The sequence below is a fragment of the Cibotium barometz genome, chromosome 27, assembly GCF_041138505.1.
Source record: "Cibotium barometz isolate CiBa-2024 chromosome 27, ASM4113850v1, whole genome shotgun sequence".
NCBI lineage: Eukaryota > Viridiplantae > Streptophyta > Polypodiopsida > Cyatheales > Cibotiaceae > Cibotium > Cibotium barometz.
Window position 1 is genome coordinate 41,361,239 of NC_141072.1, and position 18,185 is coordinate 41,379,423.

Consider the following 18,185-nt stretch of genomic DNA (forward strand, 5'->3'; position numbering starts at 1 on the left):
AGGGCACATATTCAAAACACCAAGTAAGTCATTTAGATGCTCAAATGGAAATATATCGTTCTTTTCTACATGGCACTAGTCTGGTCGGCCCCTTATATATTTTCCACTAGTCTAGTCGACCAAAGTCTAAATTCAAATGAAAAAGGTATCGAGGTGCAAAACACATTTGAATTTCAAAGGCCTTTTATTTCTTTTAATATAAAATCCCTTGTAGTCCATATGCTCGTTCGAAAAAACATCAAAAATTTCATCTACAAATATATCAAATTATATGGATAATAATTGTTGACAATATTTTCAATGTTGTTACCCCACTGGTGTTTCAAACGCATTTTTCTAGGTTATTTTTAACCCTTTTTTGCAACGCTTATTTTGCAAACAGCCTTAAAAGTTTATAGACCAAAAACCTACCCACTGGTTCGTTTTCTTATAGGTACTTGGAAGCTCTATGGTGGAGGTGATTTGCACTTGCACCACCCCCTCGACATTGTGATGGTTTAACTCACCCCCCATACCCTTCCTTCTCCAATTTGGGCTTCTACAATCTGCTATTTTTCTCTTTTCTACACTCATGTAAAAAATTTTACATGCACGTCTAGCCTAATTTTTGGGGATTTTTTGTAGGTCTTAGCTCACAACCATGTGCTTTGAATTTGCAAAGGTAACCCCTTTTTTATCTCTCCCTAATACTTTTTTATTTACTTAATTTTATCATATGAAGCCTTTTTTAGCTCTCCCTAATCGCTATTTAGTTTCTTGATTTCATGCAGGTACTGTAATGCTTTTCCCATCTGCTACTACTAGAGGTAAGCCCTCTTATCTTATGATTTTTTTCTTATTTCTTTTTGCAAATATATGGCCACCTGGCCTTGGGTGTTATTTTATAGGTACATATGTAAACCCTAAACTATGTCCATGCATGTATGTATGCAGATCTCATGGATGAGGGATATAGCTCGGGAATCACCCCCTTAATGACCCCCAACCCACTGTCCCGCCTACTCCACGTATTACAAGGCTCCACCAATTTTTCTTTTTCATTACACAAGAAACTCTCGGGCAATAAGCCATGGCTCGAGCCTACTTCACCCAAGATGAGTCAGCTGGCCCATCACAGAGCAAACCATGCGTACAGTCACACCCATGCCATCCCGTGCTCACACCCCACCCTCGGGCTGTTCCTTTAACTGAAGTAAGTGCTCGCATCATAGTGGTGGTAGTGGTTATTGTAACCATGGTCCCATGGATGAAATTACCCCTCCAGGAGAGTGGCCACACCCATAGATAGAGTGGCCACACCCATAGATAGTGTGGCCGACTCCCCCATCTCATAACTTTGATCTAGTTGGCATTTTGGTAGTAGTGCTCTCCCCAATGCAAATCAATATGTTTACATGATGTAGGAAGGGGATGTAGTTTTTGACGAGGTAGGACAGGAGATGTGTAGTCACATAAGGAAACTATGTGGCATAGTGTTCGCCCATGACACTATGAGCACATTCCCCCACCTCTCATTGGAGAAGAAAACCCAGATATACAATCAAATCAAGAACGAGTTCAAACCAGCCCCAAGCAGTGAGGAGGTACCAAATAGATGGATCTATGATCTCGTGAGAGATTGTATGAAGCATAAGTGGTCTGATTTCACCCAAGTAGTGAAAAGAGGGGAATAAAAGCCTTGGCATGTGCACCAAGACGAATGAGATAAGGAGGTGAGGAAGCACGCCGATAACCCTGAATGGTATGCACAACAAGAGGAAGCATTTGTGAAGCGGATGGAGAGCTCACACCTCCAGGGTGGTGGATGGAGAGCTCACACCTCCAGGGTGGTGGATGGGATATTGGATAAATGTAATCCCAACTCCTTAGTCCAATTTAATGTGTGGTTGTTAGGCTAGTGGTCAGTGGTTGGTGTGTAAAGCCTACAAATGGTTGGTGCATATGGTTCATGCAACTCATGCAACTAAAAATAGGATAGAGGAGTCTCTAAATAAGGTACAAGCCGTGATCAAGTTTGGTTCATGCCTAATCATAATTAGAGTCTTGTTGTGTTGATCTTAAAGCAATTTTTTGCATATACCAGTTTTTGTCCCTCATAATCATGATGTTTTGTAGAAGCTTTGATCCACCTTGAGTATGTTTTGATCAATCTTCATAGTTGAATTATCATATCCAACATAACTAAGGTACAACTCGTGATCAAGTGATTATGTAAGTTTGGTTCATGCCTAATCATAATTAGAGTCTTGTTGTGTTAATCTCAAAGCAAATTTCTGCATATACCAGTTTTTGTCCCTCATAATCATGATGTTTTGTACAAGCTTTGATCCACCTTGAGTATGTTTTGATCAATCTTCATAGTTAAATTATCATATCCAACATTTGGTATCAGAGCATGACCCAATTAGGTTTAGTTTATTAGCAAAAAACCCTAATCTTTCTCTTAATCACCATAGCTAGTTTTTCTCTATTTGGACAGCATGCTGTAGATTGCTTCCATGCTTGCATCTGAGGTGATTATACTCCAAGATTTTGATATAGCCTTCTTTCTTTGCTCCCATGCTTGCCCTAAAACGCAGCTCACAGCCCGACTTCGTCACATCTTCGCGAATTCGTCATCGCCATCAACAGAGCCCGTTTTCTACTAATCGAATCCATTCGGCATCGTCTCTACAAATTAGCCTAATTGCTTTTAGATGCTTCAAGGCTATCATGTGAGGATTCAGCATACCAAATCTTGAAGTATTTGGTTCACCAGAGAAACTATACGCATCGTTTTTCCAGTCGCCTGTTTTCTACCTCTTTTGCTCCAATCACATGGTGATTATTATTTTGACTTATATTGATGATATTTTTATTATTTGGGCTTAAAAATTCAACAAAATTGGGTTTCATACATGGCAAATCAAGGTGAATGGCTACCTCATGAAGAAAAATCTATAGAGTACGGTCAAGCCACTTACTGAAGATGAAACAGGTATTTCTGCTGCAGTTACAAGAGCTACAACGTCTGCACTTCAAGCAAAAGATGAGCAAGCACTTGGTATTTTTATTACTGCTTTAGAAGATGATTTTATTGATTATATTGATAATGTTGAGTCAGCTATGGAAGCTTGGGAATTACTAGAACGTACTTTTGGTGCAAAGGCAAAGCATTCCAAGATCAGTTTGAAGATGCAACTCTTTGATCTAACCATGGAGAGTAATGAAAATTTAACAGCTGTGATTAACAGGTTGAAGAGCTGAATGACACAATTGGTTTATGTTAAATCTCCTGTTCTTGAAGAAGATGCTATTGCTATTTTGCTTAAAAGTTTACCTTCAAACTTTAGGCAAATTGTGACGGTACTTAAAGAGAAGGAGCCTGTCCCTTCCTTGGAAAGTATCATAAATTCTTTACAGGAAGAAGACAAGAAGATTACAAAGAATGTGATAGATTCTTATGCATATGCTATTACTTCGACATCGGCAAAGAAGAAGTGTACTATTTGTGGTCGTACAAATCTTCTTACTAAGGATTGTTTCTCCAAACATCCTTGTGAGTATTGTGGAAAGACAAATCATCCATCCTCAAAGTGCTACCAAAAAGATCAAAAGCTAGCAAAGGCACATGTGGTTGAAGAAGTCAACCAACAGGAAGAAACAAATCTTTCTTCTACTCATAGTATAAAAGATATAGATGATGATTATGCTTTTTAAATTATGTCATGTATGTGGTTAAGTCAAGACTTATGTTGTTCCAACTTGACGAGTTGTAGAGGAGAGTACACCACCCTATGTTGTTGTTAAGGGGAGACTCTTACTCATTGTGTCAAGGAGGTATGTTAGACTTATTCGTGTTTTTGTAAGAAGTTGGTCTTAAGGGGGGATTATTTGATAAATGTAATCCCAACTCCTTAGTCCAAGCTAATGTGTGGTTGTTAGGCTAGTGGTCAGGGTTGGTGTGTAAAGTCTACAAATGGTTTGTGCATATGGTTCATGCAACTCATGCAACTAAAAATAGGGTAGAGGAGTTTCTAAATAAGGTACAAGTCGTGATCAAGTGATTATGTAAGTTTGGTTCATCCCTAATCATAATTAGAGTCTTGTGTTAATCTCAAAGCAATTTTCTGCATATACCAGTTTTTGTCCCTCATAATCATGATGTTTTGTACAAGATTTGATCCACCTTGAGTATGTTTTGATCAATCTTCATAGTTGAATTATCATATCCAACATGGGACTCTTTCTATGAGTATTTTGTAAAGTATACATGCTTTGCATGGCCTCTCATGTGTATGTGAAGTTTATAGTTGTATGTTTTTATGTGTTGTTCGCATGCATGTAGGGTGATTGGGTGCTAACTTTCTTAGCTAGCTGAGTGATATACGTTTAAACATGGCACCTATGCCTTGCTTGAGCGAATGGAGCACGATGGGGAGAATGTGGATTGGATAGTTGTGGTTTCGTTTTAGTACTTTGTACCTTTTGTATATATGTTATGAGCTTGTATATCCCTTCAGTTTGCAAGGGCTGATTTGTGAGTATTACATTGTTTTTGCAGAGAGCAATACCTAAGCTGTTAAAATTACAGCAATGTGATGAGCTATGGTGGATCAAATTCTAGAATCAACATCATTAACAAAGAGATCAGATGATAATTAAGATGTGATTAGGGAGCAATTAACTGATAGCTTAGTGTAGACATGGATAATCAAAAACTAGCAAATTTTTATTAGGCCAATGCCTCAATTTATAGAGTTTACATCATCCAAGCATCTAACCCCACTCACTTCTCCTTGATTCACTCCACCGCTTTTGCTTGATTCTCTCCACCTCTCCGAGAATATCTCCACACATCCTAAATCTCCTCGTGCTACCCTTTATTCTCTCCCAGTAGATTCTTCTCACCTTTTCATAGGTTCTCTCACATTTATAGATTCTCTTTTACAACCTCTAGCCAAGGGCTTGTTGCACACACCCTATTCACTTGTATATTTCAACACCTCCCCTCAAGTGAACACTCCTAGCACACCTGGACCCTATACCAAGTTTCCCTCTTACTTGATAGTCCGCGAGACCAGTGCCTCAACTCCCTAAACTCATAGTTCTTGACACTCTCTCTCCTCTATGTGTCCAAGGCTACTATAAGTGCCCGTGACCTTACTAAAGTGCTCACACAAACATCTTCCACATGGCCTTCATCATCGGTGGCTCAGAGGTGGTTTTACTCTGTTGGGGCAGGTTTCATTAGGTTGTGGGGTTTCTCTCTCTCTCTCTCTCTCTCTCTCTCTCTCTCTCTCTCTCTCTCTCTCTCTCTCTCTCTCTCTCTCAGAAAAGATGATCCGACTCCACTTCCTTAGGAGCCTCCATGAAGTTTGCCAATGTCGTTCCTTCCACTGGGTTTGCTATAACAGTTTCTTGCCATGTGTCATAGCTTTCCATAGTTGTGGCAAGTAAGGTCCTTCCTCCTACTCTGCCTCTTCCTCGTCCTCGTCCTCGAGAGAATCCTCCTCGGCGGGTGAAGAATGCTTTTTCTTCTCCTACTGTTGAGTCGAGCCATTGCTTCTCTTTGCCTCTTCTCTCTTGCTCTAGTAAAGCTTCTTCTATCTCGTGTAGCTTCAATCCAAGTACATTCTTTAGTATTGTTACAATATTTTCATATTCACCTTTGTCCACACTCTTCAGAAGCACAGCTAGTGCCTCATCATCTTCTAGCTGACAGTTGTTGCTTAATGCTTTTATATTTGTTCAAGTGTGTGATTAAAGGTTCATTTTCCTTCATATCTAATTTGTAGAAATGCATTAACAAATCTATCTTTCAACTTTTAGGTTGTGTGCCAAATAATTTATTGAGTTCATCCCATGTATCTTTTGCCCATTGTATCCCTGTGATGTGATAAATGATTTCATCATTTAAACTGAGTGCAATAAGTCCCAATGCTTTTTCATTCTTGCTCTTCCACTCATTTTCCCCTCTCACCTCTGGGCATTCATCTCTTCCCTCAACTAGTCCCCACAGATTTTTCCTCATGAGCAGATACATGGTTTTTGTCTGCCATGTGTAAAACTGCAGCTCCCCATTAAATTTGGCTATTTCTTGTGCCGTAATCATGATAATGTAAAGGGGGTCTTATCTCTTGATCAAATTTCAAGATTCAAGGGCAGTGTCTACCCTTTTACAACTCAATCTGGTGTTTATGAGATGATTACAAACCAATTTATCAGCATAAAATCACCAAAAATTACATTAAATCAAGGGGTAACCAATTTGTATGGAATGGTTGGAGTATCAAACCATCTCCGACTTGTAATATGAAGCTATAGGGATCTGTATCAGATACCTAATGGTTAATTTGAACCCTCAATTGCACCAAAAATTAGTGATTAGCATTGATTAATCACTGATTAGCAAATTAATTCTTTGTTTTGTGTACAAAAAACAGAGTATGCGGGGAGCCCAGATCTGAGGCCTTAGAGTTCAAATGTGCTATCCTTTTAAGTCCATCAATAGCAATTAGTCTAGTAGAGGATTAAGCCAAGAAAAACAAGATTTGACCACACATTGAATGCATAATCTCCGTTTTACCAAAGTCAACTATAGATTTGATGAAGAGCTTGGATCTCACTGTAGACCTGATCAAATCAAATTCTGACTTCACCAGATTGTAGAGAACCCTTGAAAACCCTTGGGGCGAAGAGGAATTAGACCCATTGCATTTGATGAAGTAGAAATCTCAATTTTTCCTCGGAAAAATGGTACCTACAAATTAGCAAAAATCTCCAGCTGTGCGTGGCGGTTTGACCTTTTGTTTGGATGGGCTGGAGCACAAGTGTAGGTTTGCCTAAAGTGGCTTGAGCTAATTTGATGTATGATGGGAGATAGATCTCCTCCAGCAGCTGGGGGTACAGAGGGCTTATTGAAAAAGAGGTAAAAAATCTAATTATCTACTAATCCTAATTAGCAAAGTGATTAGCAAGATAATGGGCTCATAAACTTGATGGATTCTAGGCTAGGCTCTGATACCATGTTAAAATTACAGCAATGTGATGAGCTATGGTGGATTAAATGCTATAATCAACATCATTAACAAAAAGATTAGATGATAATTAAGATATGATTAGTGAGCAATTAACTGATAGCTTAGTGTAGGCATGGTTATTAAAAAACCAGCAAATTCTCATTAGGCCAATGCCTCAATTTATAGATTTTACATCCAAGCATCTAATCCCACTGATTTCTCCTTAATTCACTCCACCTCTTTTGCTTGATTCTCTCCACCCTCCCGAAATATCTCCACACTTCCTAAATCTCCTCATGCTACCCTTTATTCTCTCCCAATAGATTCTTCTCACCTTTTCATAAGTTCTCTCACATTTACAGATTCTCTTTTATAGCCTCTAGCCAAGGGCTTGTTCCCGCACACACCCTATTCACTTGTATATTTCAAAATAAGCCTCCCCAGAGGAGACTAGCTCGCATCTACAAGCTTCTTTTTGCTTAGATATTTAGTTATGTAAATGGCATTGTATAAATTCATTTTGGGGTTTTACAGATCCATTTTGCACCCTTTTGAGGATGTATAATTTGCTCGGCTTTACAATAACATTTATGTATGCAACAATTTTCATATAATGTTTGATATCTAGCCAACAATTACTCATATCTTTGTATCAATGAATCTTTGTCTTAAAAGTTTGATTGTGTCAAATTCTTCATTTGAGACCAATTCAAGAAAGGTCTCTATACATTTGCAAAAATGGTGCATCCAGGTACACATCTACACTTGGATGCACCATTATGCCAAAAACAATAAAACCTACATCCATCTTTAATAGCGTCCAAAATGATGTTAGAAACAACATCTAAAAAACATTCAGTTTAAATGTCAAAAAAATCATCTAGAAAAGCGTTGGAATATCTGTAATAATTGAATTATTTTTTCCACTAGTAATGATTCGATACTGATGGAAAAATTGACGTGCATATGGACGTTCTTATATTTTCATTGCAAGTCATTTTTGTCAGATTAAATGTCAGAATTTAGGTGGCTTGTAGTGGTGCATGTGGTAAGGACTTCCAGCCAAGGGAAGCACATTCTTATCATCATGTTGTCCTAGCATTTCAATTAGTGAGAATGGTAGATCAATGAGGAAGAAGTAGGCAAGATTGTAAGTGTAGTTTTTAAGCCTCCATTAAGAAGCATTGTGCGTGGTATGAGGTCAATGTGCATGGATTTCATGAAAGTACTATAAGATTTTCCATGTGCTCCTTCTACAATTTTGTGTAGGAGCATGGTTTGCATATGACATGGGAATCAAGGGAGGTAGTGTGATTAACATGGATATGGCATTTTAGGGAGGGGCCTAGAGTAGTTCTCCAGCAAACTACCCATGGGCTACCTCTTTTTTCTATAAGTTTATGCTCTATTTAACGCCTTCCTATGGATATGTATGAAAATTGAGCATTAATGAGATATATAGGTCTGTGGGCTTGTGAATACGTATACAAAGAATCATTCTTTTAGTGATATGAAAGGGGCCAAGAGGTAGTTCACCAATGAACTACCTTGGGCTACCTCTTTTTCTTTGATTAGTTTTTTTAATTGTGCTTAGATAAGTATGCAAAGTGGACATGTTTGCATTATGATGCACTTGTGGACATGTATGCAAAGTGTTACATTTTTACTTATTGGGTAGTTTGTGGATGAACTACCCCGACCCCTTCTTTTTGCTATTGAAAACGAACATGGTGTAATGGACATATATGCTAAGTTCAATGCTCGAGTGGTCATGAATGCCGAGTGCAATACTCTAGTGGTCATGTAGGCCATGCAGCACGAGAATAATGCTTGTATGTTTTGTGTAATGTTGCAAGATGCAAACATGTCACCATATTTATAGGTTGACTTATTTGGTTAACAAGGGGCGTAGAGGTAGTTTACAGGTGAACTACCCTTTGCCCTCCTCTATGTGGTTTTTGAGTCTAGTGCACCCGGCCTAGAAATATCTTATGGACACCTATGCCATATTTGTTCTTATCTCTTGAGGGATGCCATGGTTCAAGCATGTATGACAAGATGTAAGCACAAAGGGCAACCCTCCCAACAAGCAAAGCGGCCAAGGAGATTCAATGACAAGAGGAGCTTGGCCATTGCATGTGCCTACATCCCATGCTGATCTCTGGTGCCCCTTTCTTAATAACGATGTCCAGCAACTTGTAGAGCTCTTTTGGGTACCTGGGCCTCGATGCGTCATACATGCTCGCTTGTGCAGAAGAGACTCGCCATTGTGAGTACAAGATTTGATGGGCTAGGAGGTAGTTCTCTCTTTTATATGTTTTAAATCACATGTATGCCAAGTGAGAATCTAGACATGTGTTGAATATGTATGATCGGATACTATGTATGCCTATGCTCTCTTGGACATCTATGCCATTCATTGCATAATATGTATGCTCTATTGCACAAGTATTTTAAGTGCATTGGAAATGTATACTAAGGGCTTAGTAGCTTATGGACATCCCTCCTATTAAAAAATAAAAAGGGATGGGAGGTATGCCCTCAAGCATGGGTGTGGGATAAGGCAAAGCAAAAGGACAAATGCAATTATGATGTCACCCACACATCCTTTAATGGACCAAACTTGTAATGCTCCCACTCACCCAATAACTAATAAATAATAATAATATAATATTTAATGAAGTAAAAGAGAGAAAAGAGTCTTTGATTATATCCGTCTTTCATACAATAGATAACAAGAGAAGGACTCTTGTGTAGAGCTTGAACCTCCCAAACCACCCCCGAGCTATCTCATTCGCACTCTCCCTCCCATGAAAAACTCGCGCACACACACACGCACACGCACTCGCACATGCACACGCACTCGCACTGTCAATCTCTTCTTTGATTTTTTTTTTGTGTATTCCTCTTCTTCATGTCATTGAGAGCCAAAAGTAGCCCTTTCTGAATCTTTCTCGATTTACGTGCCATATTTTTGGCGATGTGGCCCATTTTGGAAAAAGCGTATTCGGGAAGCTTTCTTCATACGTGGTCATCATTCCCATGAGATTTCTCCCTTTCTGAAGGTGGGCTACTCGCACCTCCGTGATCCGATGAGGATGCTTAATAGCCCATCTCGAACAATCCATCCTCCTCTTTGACTTTGTATCTCTTCGTCCGAGGCCAATCTTTTTCCTTGACCTCCGTTTAGGACCAACCATGTCTTGATACGGAAATCTAGGCACATTTTTAGCACAAAACCACTCAAAATGCACTATGGAGTCACCAAACGGATGGCCCCAAATTCTACCTCTAACATAATCAAAACTCGCCCGCAAAATGTAACTGCCTGAAAATGATCAAAACCAAAGCAAGTCCTGCAACACAAAATTTCATCAAAACACGTTAGATGTCCTAACAAAGCATTCTACATATTTCCTACACCATGAACTTTCAAAAAATTATTTATACAAAGTTATGAAGGTTCACAATCGCCCCTTCTTTGAGAAATGTGTCCTCAGAGTCTAAACGAATGAAATTCTGCATGCAAAGAATTTAAGTCTACCCCCATGAGGCATCTTCTAAGGGATATACATCCCACTTAACCAAAACTTCAACTATAGTCTTATTTCTAAGTTGTCTCATTCTTCTATCCAAAATGAATTGAGGTTCGATCCTCAATCTCCCATCTTCTTGAATCCTAAATTTGTCCTACAAAACATGAGAAGGATTAGCAACATAACTTTTCAATAAACTCACATGGAAAATAGGATGTACTTTTTTATTGCTAGGCATTTCTAGTAAACTATGATTTGTCGAGTAAAATAGGTAGTAAACTATGCCTGCTTGTTATGGCTCACCCAAACCCCCCTTGCCAGCAAGAGATACCCTCGTGAACTACAACTATCATGAGGATATTTCCATTAGCCAAGACTGTAACCTTTGAGGTCTCCAAGCTCTACAACTACTTGAGAAGCAATTCCACCGCACCTCCCGCAAGTGTTGTCACACTGTCGCGTTGCACTACGTGTACTTGTCCCTCCTCTCACCTCACTTAACTCTCACACACACTCACTAGTGTGGATTAGAAAGAGATTAGCAAGAGCAAGACTCTATTGCACAATGGGAGAGTTCTTTGTATTATGAGAGATATTCATCTATATACATGACCATAAGTGTTCACACACTCAAATTGTGGCCGGCTAGAACTTTGGGCTCATAAGCGGCCTAATGCTACTGCAATGAGTAATCTCATAATATATCCATGAACTACATCACTTGGAAAGTTTTCCTAACTTACTACCACAAGTTCTTAAAGAGCGAAAATCATCATAAGTATTCCATCGGACCATTACATGCGCCCGTCCGAGTTGTAGATTTGGACACCATTGCTTCATATCTTGAATGTATGACCTTTTAGTGTATCTACCTTGACTCCTTGATATAAGATAATGGTAGTAACTCTTGTTAATCCTAGGAATGGTTTAACATTCCCCCCTTCCTAAGGCCGATCGCGTCCCCCATGATCGTGTTGAAGACCTTTGTGTAGGGAGAATTGACAAGTTTTGTTGATGGATTTTTATGTTGAGTGATGCTCAATGGTAATTGTTCCTTCGAAAGGAATAAGAAAGGCTAGTTAGTAAATGAAAAGGTTAGAGATTAGGGGGAATTCCTGGAGTGATTGCATTTTGATATTTTTGTGAGCATTTTTTATGTGGGTTATATTTTTTGCTCACTTTGTTTTGGACAATTAGAAGCAGAGTTACATGTGATTTATGTTAGTTGGGAAACTAAGAGATGCAAATGATGGGGTAGAAGAGAAGGAAGGATTCCAAGGAACGTAGAAAAAATCATCAAAACGAGATTGTAAGATGGATCTCACGGATTTAATTAATTTCTTATGGATTTAACTAATTATAATTTTCTTGCATGTGGGCCTATTTCACGACGTGAAGCAGACCTGTTTCACGACGTGAAGTGGACTTCATGGACTTAATTAAATTAAATTTATTTTTACCTATAGACTTGTTTCACATCCGTGAAATAGAGGGCTTCATGAATGTGAGATGTACCTCACGGATTTAATTAAATTAAATTTATTTATTTTACATGTGGGCTTGTTTCACGACATGAAGTAGACATGTTTCATGACGTGAAATTGACATCATAGATTTTTTTTTGGGAGACTAGTGGAAAATTCAAATTTAGGGCTTCATGAACGTAAGATGGATCTCACGGATTTAAACTTTTTTTTCTTTTTTGCATGGGGGCCTATTTTACGATGCGCAGCGAACATGTTTCACGACGTGAAGTTGACTTCACGGAATTAATCAAATTATTATTATTTTTTGCATGGGGTCCTGTTACACACCGTGAACTCGGAGGTTGCGGTTTACAATGTGAAATGAGGTTTCACGAAATTAATATTGTTTTTCGGAGTCTAGTGGGAAATTCTAATATCCTTGTGTGGAGGGAATATTTTTTGAATTTTGAATTGGGGAGATATGCGCATAAATAAGTCAACACTTTTATGACACCGTAGGAATAAAGAAGTTAACACTTTTATGACACCCCCTTACACCCTTCATAAATGACTCCCAAAATGGACAAATTGCCAACTTAAATTGGCATCTTTTCATTCAATGCTTATTAGCCTTAATGAGTTATGGAAAAAAGTGCTTAAGCATTAATCAAAGATTAATCCTTCCACTAATCTTTTTCCCTTTTGAACTAAGTTAGAGATAGTCTCGCCAATCATGAGAATAGTCCACCTTAGTATTCCTTGTAATGAGAAATCCCTTTGTCCAAAACTCTTTGAAATGTCATGAACATCAATTCCTTCCCACAGTCTCTTCACCTCCTCTAATAAAGGGGCTAAGTAAACATCCATGTTGGCTACCTTATACTTCCCAAGCACTATCAATGAGACAAAAATATGCCCCTTCTTTATTTCTAACCACGATGGAAGAGTGTAGTTCACAAGACAAACGGGCCATGTGCTTTATGTTGATATTGTAACACCAAACAGGTTCACACCATCCATAGCTAGCCCAAGCAATATTTTACCAGGATCCTCATTAAATTATGGCCACTTCTCTTCAATGTGTCTCCATATAGGGCAATCAACAGGGACACCTGCATAACATCATCCGTAGATCTAGTGATTTGATGCGAAGACATCATAGATAATATGTATTTACACTTGAACATTATTTAGATCTATGGAATGATAGGGAAGTGCCTAAGTACTTTTGTAGGAACCCTTTCTCCTTTGATATCTTACCTATATCTGGATTCTCCACACCACAGACATTGTGCAATACCTGCATGCTCGTGTTGATAGAGCACAATCATTTGGACAAGCATGGGAATAATTGTTGAGAAATGTGGTGCCAAAGAGCACAAGGTAGAGGTAGGGAGTAAGAAAGAGTATCCAAGAAAGTGCAAAGCATAGCATGCAGCCACATGAGTAAAGAGATTTATCCCACATTGATGTACAAGCCCAAGGGTACTACCTCCTCGTATAAAAGGGGGCCATTTCAAGCCATGAATCATATCACTTGCACATATCTTAAGCCTCTTTATAAGTACAAGTCTTAATGTTGTAACCTAATTGTGCTTGAGTCTATTGCACATACTCATCATCATGAGTGTACTTAGGCACCATCCATCCTAGATTAGCTTAATCATGTGTGATTAGTAGATTATTAGATAAACCCTAATCTCCATAGCTATGTGTAGGTGATATCATGAATCTTAACAAGAATTTTAGTCCATACCAATGAATTGTAAGATGGATTTTTGATGCATATCATGGTCCATCTCATTGCCCTTGGGAAACATTTGATCTCTTAATGACCTGTTATATTGGCCACGATGATTAAAAAATGTAAAATAAAGAGATAAAAATGGAAAGGGTGATAAGTACTTACTCAAAAACTTTTGATACACTAGTATATCAGACCATCCAAATATTGATTGCAAGTGTAGAATTGCGAGGCATGTGCGAAAAAGATGTATGTGCACCATGATAAAGAGGTGAACGGGCTAATCTACATAGCATTTGCTCTTCTTTTGAGGCCTTTTCAACGTGTCCATGGACACCACTCATTTCATGTGTTACTTCTTAGTCAAGATTCCCTACGTCATGTAGGGCATATAATCATATCATCCATGTGTTGATCCAAAGATGTTGGAGAGTCCATCATAGTTTCTCCTTCGACTTGAGGGTGTGTAGTAGTACTTGCTTGTGTGGTTGTCTGTCTACTCCGTTCGGGTCGAAGGTCCAAACAGCCAACTAGTTGAGGGCACATATTCAGAACACCAAGTAAGGCATTTAGATGCTCAAATGGAAATATATCGCTCTTTTCTACATGGCACAAGTCTAGTTGGCCCCTTATATATTTTCCACTGGTCTAGTCGGCCAAAGTTTAAATTCAAATGAAAAAGGTATCGAAGTGTGAAACACATTTGAATTTCAAAGGCCTTTTATTTATTTTTTAATATAAATAAAATCCCTTGTAGTCTGTATGCTCGTTGGAATTTAAAAGGCTTTTTATTTTATTTTTTAATATAAAATCCCTTGTAGTCTGTATGCTCGATGGAAAAAACGTCAAAATTTTCATTTAAAAATATTTCGAAATATATGGATAATATTTGTGGACATTATTTTCGATGTTGTTACCTATGTTTTTACCATTGGTATTTCAAATGCATTTTTCTAGGTTACTTTTAACACTTTTTTCAATGCTTACATTTATGTAAGCAAGAATTTTCGTATAATGTTTGATATCTAACCGACAATTACTCATATCTTTGTATCAATGAATCTTTCTCTTAAAAGTTTGATTGTGTCAAATTCTTCATTTGAGACCAATTCAATAAAGTTCTCTAAACATTTGCAAAAATGGTGCATCCAAGTACACATCTACACTTGGATGCACCATTATGCCAAAAACAATAAAACCTGCATCCATCTTTAATAGCATCCAAAATGATGTTGGAAACAAGATCTAAAAAACATTCATTTTATATGTCAAAAAAATCAAGCAGCATATGCGCGATTAGGATCTTGATCATATCGCCTTTTGAAAAAACAATGAGATGGATGATCTGTACAACCACAATAGTCACAAGGAGTACAATTTTTGGCAGAATTTGAACAAGGTTGCTTGGTGGTAATGCCATGTTCCTCATCATATTGACGTGCCCAACAATCAGAGACAATATGACCATTCTTATCACAATATGAATAATGTTTATTGGGATAGGAAAGTAACCCCCCCATGAAAACAACCGCCACCTTCCTCCTTTGCACAATATGAATAATGTTTATTGGGATAGGAAAGTAGCCCCCCCACATGAAAACAACCGCCACCTTCCTCCTTTGCACATTTTCACAAAAAATGATGACCGAGACTAATAAAAAATGATGATCAAGACTAATATTTCAAGCATCCCCAAAAGTGTTAAGAAAAAAAAAACTCTCCCTTTCTCTCTCCATCATCATCAATTTCTAGCTTTTAGTGGTAATTTTTTACCTCTTGGGTTCAAATCATTGCACTTTTATTCTTCTTTCAAATGCAAACTTACGTGATGATCTATGGCCCCACTTCATCCTAGTGGCATTTCCTCTTAGGTGGGGTTGTGATGATTAAATGCCTTGTCTAAAACTAGAAAAGTATATATTAGGTGCAACTCATGGGGTGAACATGCACCCGCCGAAATAGATAGCTCCGAAAGCAAAGACATGATGCAAGAGCTATGAGATGATACATACTTCTAGCATGGGAATTGTTTGTAGTGAGGGATGAGTATTGAGTTAACTTACCCATAGATCCCAAAATCATTTGTAACTATTCGGGGATCTTTAGCGTATATGCATGCCGCCAACATTATCTTCAATATTGATGGTGGAGTCCCCCCATAAAAACAACCTTCTCTTGCTTACAATTGATGGTGTGGCCTGTATACGAGCCTCAACACTATCTACCACGGGGTCTTAAATATCCTTGTTAAATGAGATCAATGGATGGCATTGACCTAAATCACGACGCCTTTTTTGGGTCATCAGACAAGTAAACTACCTGAGTAAACTATAAAGTAAACTGGGAAAATTTCATCTTAGTTTACTTGGTAGTTTACTAAGCAATAATAGTTTACTAAGTAGTGTTAACCCATTTCTAGGAATAACAAGAGTAACTACCATTATCTTAGATCAAAGAGTCATGGTGGATACACCAAAAGGTCATACATTCAAGATAGGAAGCAATGGTGTTTAAATCTACAACTTGGACAGGTGCCTCTGATGGTCTGACAAAATACTTATGGTGATTTCCACTTCAAGAGTGTGTGGTAGTAAGCTAGGATAAAGTTTCAAGTGATGTACTTCATGGATATATTATGAGAGTAGTCATTGTAATAGCATTAGGCCTCTTATGAGCCTAAAGTGCCCAGCCGACCACAGTTTAAGTGAGTGTGAATACTTATGGCCATGTACATAAGTGAATATCTGTCATAATACAAAGAACTCTCCCATTGTGAAATAGATTCGTGAATCCTCTTGTGCTAATCTCTCTCTAATCCATACTAGTGAGTGTATGTGTGAGTGAAGTGAGGTGAGAGGAGAGACGAGTACATCTAGTGCAACGGGGCGGTGTGACAATGCTCGTGGGAGGTGCAAAGGAATTGCTTCTAAAGGAGTTGTGGAGCTCGGAGATCTCAAGGGTTAAAATCTCGGCTAATGAAAATATCCTCATGAGAGTTGCAGTTCACCAGGTAATCTCTTGTTGGATGTGTTTCAAGGAGCGTTTTAGTGAGCCATAACATTTTCGACACTGCTTCTACTGGGGAATCGTCCCTTGGTTTTTCTTATTTTTTTTCTAACCTGAGCATTACCCATTGCTCATTGTCTTTATTAATAGTTTCCCATGAAAAAATGTGGTTTTGATGGAGATTTGTATGTAATGTGGTGAAGAATAGCTCTTTTCTTTGTTTTGTAAAAAATGTTTTTTTGCTTAATTTTTAGCTTAAATTGTTATTTTTGTTGTTGGTAATCTAGTTTTTAATGTTCCTAGGGCTTGCACATAGAGTGTATTAGGCTTTGTTTGCTTCCATTGCATCAAAAAATACAATAGAATGCAGTTTTTAATATTTTTTAGCTTTCTTTAGAATTAAACATAGAGCTAAAATCATTATTATTATTTTTTATTTGTGTGTTTTTTGTTTGATTTGTATGCATTAGAGTGTTATTAAGTATTAAGAGTATCATAATCATTTAAAAATTTTCACATAAACTCTTCAAAATCCTTGAAATCAACTAATCTTCCTGAATTGATTGCTTTTTGTCATTAAGGGGTGATTTATCCAGTTCAAGAGGCAAAAAACTAGATCATGTAAGAGGTCGAAATTAGTGTTTTGAGAGCATCTAGATGCATCAAAACACCTAATTACATCAATTGGAGGAATTTCCCTCTCTTTTGCTTAATTTTGCATAAAAAGAAGAAACTAAAATTAAGAGTCTAATTAATCTCTAATTATAAATTAATTTATAGATTAGTTGATGCACATAGCTTAGCAATTCCATGATCTATCCAATGATGTCATCAATGGTGTGAATTAATTAGTCATTAATGGTTAATTAAATCTCTAACTTAGTTCAAAAGAGAGAAAGATTAATGGAAACATTAATCTTTGATTAATGCTTAAATACTTTTTTCCATAACTCATTAAGGCTAATAAGCATTGAACAATTTGACCATTTTGGGAGTGATTTATGAAGGGTGTAAGGGGGTGTCATAAAAGTGTAAGGGGGTGTAAGGGGGTGTCATAAAAGTGTTGAGTTCTTTATTCCTACAGTATCATAAAAGTGTTGACTTCTTTATGCCCATATCTTCCCAATTTAAAATTCAAAAAATATTCCCTCCACATAAGGAAATTTAAATTTTCCACTAGACCCAAATTTTTTATTTTGATTTTGTGAAACTCCAGTTCACGTTGTAAACTGCAACCTCCCAGTTCATGGTGTGTAACAGGCCCCCACGTGAAAAGAAAATAATTAAATTTAATTATGTCTGTGAAGTCAACTTCACGTCGTGAAACATGTTCGCTTCATGTCATGAAACAGGTGCCCGTGCAAAAAAATAAATTTAATTTAATTTAATCTTTGAGATCCATCTCAAGTTCATCAAGCCCTAAATTCGAATT